Source organism: Ranitomeya variabilis, chromosome 5 (assembly GCF_051348905.1).
Source record: "Ranitomeya variabilis isolate aRanVar5 chromosome 5, aRanVar5.hap1, whole genome shotgun sequence".
Classification (NCBI taxonomy): Eukaryota; Metazoa; Chordata; class Amphibia; order Anura; family Dendrobatidae; genus Ranitomeya; species Ranitomeya variabilis.
This window is the reverse complement of record NC_135236.1, coordinates 108,697,145-108,703,672: the sequence shown is the minus strand read 5'-3', so window position 1 is coordinate 108,703,672 and position 6,528 is coordinate 108,697,145.

Here is a 6,528-nt window from a genome sequence, read left to right as displayed (position 1 = left end):
ACGAGCTAACTGATGAGGCGGTAAGATTTGAGTCAGTCAGAAAGAGATGGTGATGGCAGCAAGGACTGGTATGTGAGACTCTGACAGGAGACAGGCCTCTACAGGGATCTGAGCTCTGCCACAGGGAGATAGAATGGAAGGCAGCGGACAGCCACCATTTTGAGAGGATTTTCACTGCATTTCTGGGAGGACAAGTTGCCTCAGAGGGAAGAAAACAGTTCAGCCACTGAGGTGTAACTGAGTGAGGGTCTCCACAGAGAGAGAACATGACAGCAGCCAATATCATACTGAGAAACTGCCTGTCTGCAAATGTTCATCTGTAAGGAATAGGCTGACCCATTTACCTCACAACTGTATATACTGTGGTTATCTACCAGATTACCTCCAGTAAAATCAGTTCTAAATACAAGCTGCCTCTGTCATCTCTGGGGAAATATCTACATATAGTTGGTCGGCTCATCACAATTTTTTTTTTATAGTTTGTCACCACCATTGAACTGAACTTACTCTACTGTTTGATCTGATTTAAAGGAGAAAAATGCCCTGACAGTGTATCAATCATCCAAACAGATTCTGCTATGTGTGTGGTTATTTTACACCAAAAGGCCAAGTACCTTCAATCACTCATGATAATAAAAAGACGTACCAGATGTGTCCACATGGTGATCAAGACAAAAGCTGGGCCCCTCATGTGATATGCTCAAGTTGTTCAAATGGTGTTTGTGACTGGTTGAATATGAGGAAAGTGGTTATGTCATTTGCTGTTTCCATGATTTGGAGAGAACCCAAAAATCATAGTGATGACTGCTACTTTTGTTTTGTCAAACTGAAAAGCTTTTCTACAAAGGACAAGCATAAGATTAATTACCCTGAACTTGAATCTGCGATTAGGACAGTTCCACATGACGGTACCTTGCCAGTTCATGTACCACCATTGTCTGGATTGGATGAAAGTGAAGTAGAATATGAAGACTGTGGAGCTGAAGCTACTGGCGAAGACATGGAGACCTCAAGTCAAGATGAGTATGTACCTGATGGAGCAGCCAGAACGCTTTACTCAATATGAATTAAAGGATCTCATCAGAGACCTTTCATTGTCAAAACAAAGCTAAACTTCTTGCATCTAGGTTGAAACAAAAGTGTGTTATTACCGAAATAGAAGTAACACTAACATTATTTCACCTATCAGCTGAGCGGTGAGCAGGAGCAGCAAATTAATACTCCACTTAAGCAGCGACAAACATGGTTTCCTCAGCGCTGAGCGCTGGATTCCTGCAGCAGCTGGGGATATCTGTGTGTCTGGGGCAGGAGGCAGCAGCAGGGACCAGGGGAGAGGAGATCGCTGCATACCTGCCTGGGCTGGACGCTGAGTGCTGTGCACAAGGAGGACCTGTGTGATGTCAGAAGTGGGCGGGCTGGAGCATCACATGGCAGCTCAGAGCCCTCCCTCTTCTTGACATCATCACAGGTCCTTCAGACTCCCCACTAGAATCTGCAGGCTTCCTCTTATAACCTGTGCTGTGGAAAAGCAACAAGAGGGAGGGCTCTGTGTGCAGTCATGGGATGCTTTTACCTTACCACAGTGGCTGGCTGCCACAATTAAGAGGTTAGTCTTTACAAAACACAATAAAGCACTCTGCCACTACTTTGGTGAACTATAACTCCCAGCATGTCATAGGATCTGCAGGACATGCTGGGAGTTATAGTTCTCCCATGGGATTTTAAAGCAGCACTCCAGTGTTATATTGAAAGCACCACTCAGCACTGCAAGATAAGCCCTGTGCCCCCATTCTTATACTCGCCCTCCAGCGTCTTCATATAGTCCTTTACAGACACCACGCTGGTCCTGCAGCTTCCAACATAATAACATACTATTATATATAACACCACATATAATAGTATGTTATTTATGTTATTAAATATTTTACCACATTTTTTTTTGCTTCAAATATTTTTTTCCCTATTTTCCACCTCTAAAACCTGGGTGCGCCTTATAGTCCGGTGCGTCTTATAGTCCGAAAAATACGGTAAGTGATGAACAAGGCGAGCTGTTTCACCATGACATTAAACTAATGGAACACCGCTACCAGGGTTTTTGGAATGACTCAATGATGGCAGATTACTGCTGGATGTTATATAGGGACAACACTGAAAAAGCGCATCAATGACAGTCTAATGTCAAGCACTTATTTCTGCTCATATTTTGGTTTCTATTTTGCATGTGAAATTATTTTGGTTCAATTAAAACTGTTTTGTAAGGTGAATCATTTTTTTCTGATATGTAGATTACGGTTTTCTTAATGTCGCCAGCATATTTCCTATACCTTATAATAATGATGCTGCTCCATGGAAACTACCGTATACGTGCTGCAGAAACACCAAGGTTACTTACTGGTAGCCGTTTTTTCCGGAACCCATGACGGCACACCTGAGAGAGGGGATCCGCCTAGTCAGGACAGGAAACCCTACTGAAAATAAAAGGGCGGTACCTCTCTGTCGCTTCAGTTGGTTTTCAGAGCATGAGAGGCCCCCCTGGTTAGTACACATGGCAATCCAACACCACATTATATTAACTAAACACACCCAAAACAATAGTGCACACCGAAGGGGTGATAAAGGGGGGGAATATACGGGTGCCGTCATGGGTTCCGGAAAAACCGGCTACCAGTAAGTAACCTTGGTGTTTTCCCTTCCCCCATGACGGCACACCTGAGAGAATTTTGTAGAATGAAACCTTAGGGAGGGACCACCGCTTGTAGCACCCTTCTACCAAAGGTTAGGTCAGCAGAGGAAGAAAGATCTAGCCGGTAGTGTTTGAAAAAAGTTGAGGGTGAGGACCAGGTAACGGCCTTGCAAATTTGATCAATTGATACCTCAGCCTTTTCTGCCCAGGAGGTAGCCACGGCTCTGGTGGAGTGAGCCTTGATGCCTTCAGGAACCGGAGTGCCACCCGCAGAGTAGGATAAACTAATGGCCTCCCTGATCCATCTAGCAATGGTACTTTTAGCTACCCCGCACCCTCTTTTGCTACCCTGAAAGGCTACGAATAGGGTTTGGTCTTTCCTCCACTGACTAGTCATAGATATGTATTGTAACATAGATCTTCTCACATCTAACATGTGGAACTTTTGTTCCCCTGGATTCTTAGGATTATTACAGAATGATGGTAAAGTAATCTCTTGACTCTTATGGAACTTTTGAACCACCTTGGGGAGATAAGCCGGGTCTGGTCTTAGAACAATCATGTCATCAAAAACCTGAGTATAAGGAGGGCATATTGACAAGGCCTGTAAGTCACTTACCCTACGTGCCGATGTTAAGGCTACTAGTAGAACTGTTAAGGGTAAGTAACTTAGGTGACAACTCCAGCAAAGGCTCAAAGGGCTGTTTAGTCAGGGCTTCTAAGACCAAGTTTAGTTCCCAAGGAGGGATTTTTGGAATAATGACCGGCCGAGATCTACTACAAGATTTTATGAATCGTGAAACCCATCTATTTGAGGCAAGATTACAGTTATACAGGGCCCCCAAGGCTGAAACCTGAACTTTAAGGGTGCTGGTTGCTAACCCAAGATGTAATCCTGCTTGCAGAAACTCTAGGATAGGACCTACTGGAGCCACCTCCCCCAAAGGTTCACCCAGGAATTCAAGACATTTTTTCCAATGTCCTACCATAGATCCTAGAGGTTATGGGTTTTCTGCTTTTCAACAGGGTGGAGATTAACCCTGGTGAGAATCCTTGGCGACTTAGTAATGCCCTCTCAAATTCCAGGCTGCGAGATGGAAGCCCTTCATCTGAGAGTGGGTTACTGGGCCCTGGGTTAGCAGGTCCGGAACCTCTGGCAGAATCCATGGGTCTGTTACCGACATCTGCCTTAGAAGGGAGAACCATGGTCTCCTTGGCCAAAAAGGAGCTATGAAGATGACTTTTGCCTGATCCTCTCTGATCTTCCGGATCACAGCTGGAATCATCACTATCGGGGGGAACGCGCAGGCCAGAGAAAACTTCCAGGGTATCAGTAGGGCATCTACTGCGAAGGGATGTTCTCCTGGATTCAAGGAGCAGAACTTTCTGACTTTTCTGTTGTGAGAGTTGGCAAACAAGTCTATCTCTGGTGTGCCCCAGGCTTGGACTATTTGTTGAAATATCTGGGGGTTTAAGGACCATTCCCCCTGCCTTAAGCCTCTGCGACTCAGGAAGTCCGCTTGAGTGTTTTCTATGCCTTTGATGTGCAACGCCGACAGAGATGACAGGTGTTGTTCTACTAGTTGAAAGAGAAGATTTGATGCATTCATGAGGCCTTTGGATCTCGTCCCCCCCTGATGATTGACATACGCCACCACTGCTCGATTGTCCGTCAGGATTCGAGTATGGCAACCCCGAAGTAAAGGAAGAAAGTGTCTTAGGGATTTCTCCACTGCCCATAGCTCTTTTTCGTTTGACCCATAGTTTTTCTCTCGTATGGACCAGGTTCCTTGTACAGAGTGAGACCTCAGGTGAGCCCCCCAACCTGTACCGCTTGCGTCGGTCGTGATGATGTCTATGACCGGATTTTTCCACCGGACCCCCATTGTCAGGTGGTTTTTCACCGTCCACCAAACTAGGGAATCCCTTACGCCCAGAGAGAGACATAGATTTCCTTCTAAATGCCCTCTTAACAGTTTTTGAGCTGAGAGAACTTCCCACTGTAGTTGTCTTAAGTGGAATTGTGCCCATCCTACCGCCGGAATACACGATGTTAACAAGCCTAGTAGGGACATCGCCTTTCTCAGAGTCATTGTTGGCTGGCGTATTGCTGTACTGGCCAGGTTTATTATTTTGTCTACTTTGTTCTCTGGAAGGAGGCAGAGCTGACGTTCGGAGTCCAGTATTAACCCCAGGAAGGACTGTAATTTTACTGGCAGTAGTCTTGACTTGGGGATATTTATTAACCAGCCCAACTCCACTAGAGTTGATGTTACTACTGATACTTGATGAGAGCAGTGGGACTCTGACCTTCCTATTATAAGGAAATCGTCCAGATATGGGACGATGACTACATCCCGGGACCGGAGGTACGACATTACTTCCACCATTACCTTGATTGAAAACCCTGGGAGCTGTAGACAGACCGAACGGAAGGGCTGTGTATTGATAATGTTTTACCTGATTCTGAACATAGAGAGCTACATTCAAGTATTTCTGATATTCCGGATGTATTGGTATATGGCAATATGCATCCTTCAAGTCTATTACTGCCATGAAGCAGTGTTGGAAAAGAAGTTTTATGGTCGTATTTATAGACTCCATCTTGAAAGAATAGTTCTCTATAGATTGGTTGAGTTTTCTTAGGTTTATAATAGTTCTCCAAGAACCATCCGGTTTTTGGATTAAGAAGAGGGGGGAGTAAAACCCGTCTCCTTCCTCCCGAACCGGGACCTCCTGAAGAACCTTTTTGTGGATAAGTCCCAAGACTTCGGTTTCTAGGGCAGATTGTTCCTGCTGGGACTTTCTTCGGGGAGTTATTATAAAGTTTCGTCTGGGTGGACAGATGAATTTTATTTTGAGGCCGTCTCTGATAATATTTATGACCCAGGTACTGGGGGAGATATTTACCCAGGCCGGAAAGAGGGAGAGTCTTCCTCCCACTTCTGGCATAGTGTCATTGGGGGGATTTTTTTGCCGATGTAGAGGGCCCTTTAAACATATAGCCCGATCCTCTCTTATCCCTAAAGTCCCAGTTTTTTCTCTCCCCTGGGGGGCGACCTCTATTATATCTTCTCCTCCGAAAAAAAGGTTTTTTGGAATCTTTAGGGATATTGGGAAAGACTTTCTTTTTATCTCCTGCATGTTCCAGGATCTCTTCAAGTTTTTTCCCAAAGAGAAGTTGGCTGTCACATGGAATGGAGCACAGCTTGTGTTTAGATGGCAAATCCCCCGGACAACCTTTGAGCCAAAGGGCTCATCTTGCCGCATTAGACAAGCTCGCTGCTCTGGCGGTTAGTCTTGCGGAATCCGCAGAAGAGTCTGCTAAAAAGGCCGCTGCTCCTTGCACTAAGGATATATTGGCAAGGATGTCGGTTCTGGGTACTTTGTCCCTTAGCTGATCCTCTATCTGCTGTAGCCAGACCATTAGAGCACGAGCCGTACATGTTCCAGCAATCGCTGGCTTCAGGCCCCCCGCTGAGGCTTCCCAGATATGCCTCAGAAAACCATCTGCTTTTTTATCAAGCGGGTCTCTAAGAACACCCGAGTCTTCTAATGGAAGGGATGATCTTTTTAGACATTTGGCTACTGCTCCGTCAATTTTTGGGACCTTTTCCCAGGGTTCAGAGTCTTTATCCTCAAAGGGATATCTCCTTTTGGATGAAGAGGGTAAAGAACCCATCTTTTCAGGTCTTTTCCACTCTCTCAATTAATGTTTTTATTTTTGTATTAACCGGAAACGTGCGTTTCCTCCTCTCTTCTAAGCCACCAAACATGACATCTTCTAGTGACCTAGGTGTCTTCTCCTCTTTAAGACCCATTGCAGACCTAACTGCTTTGACTAA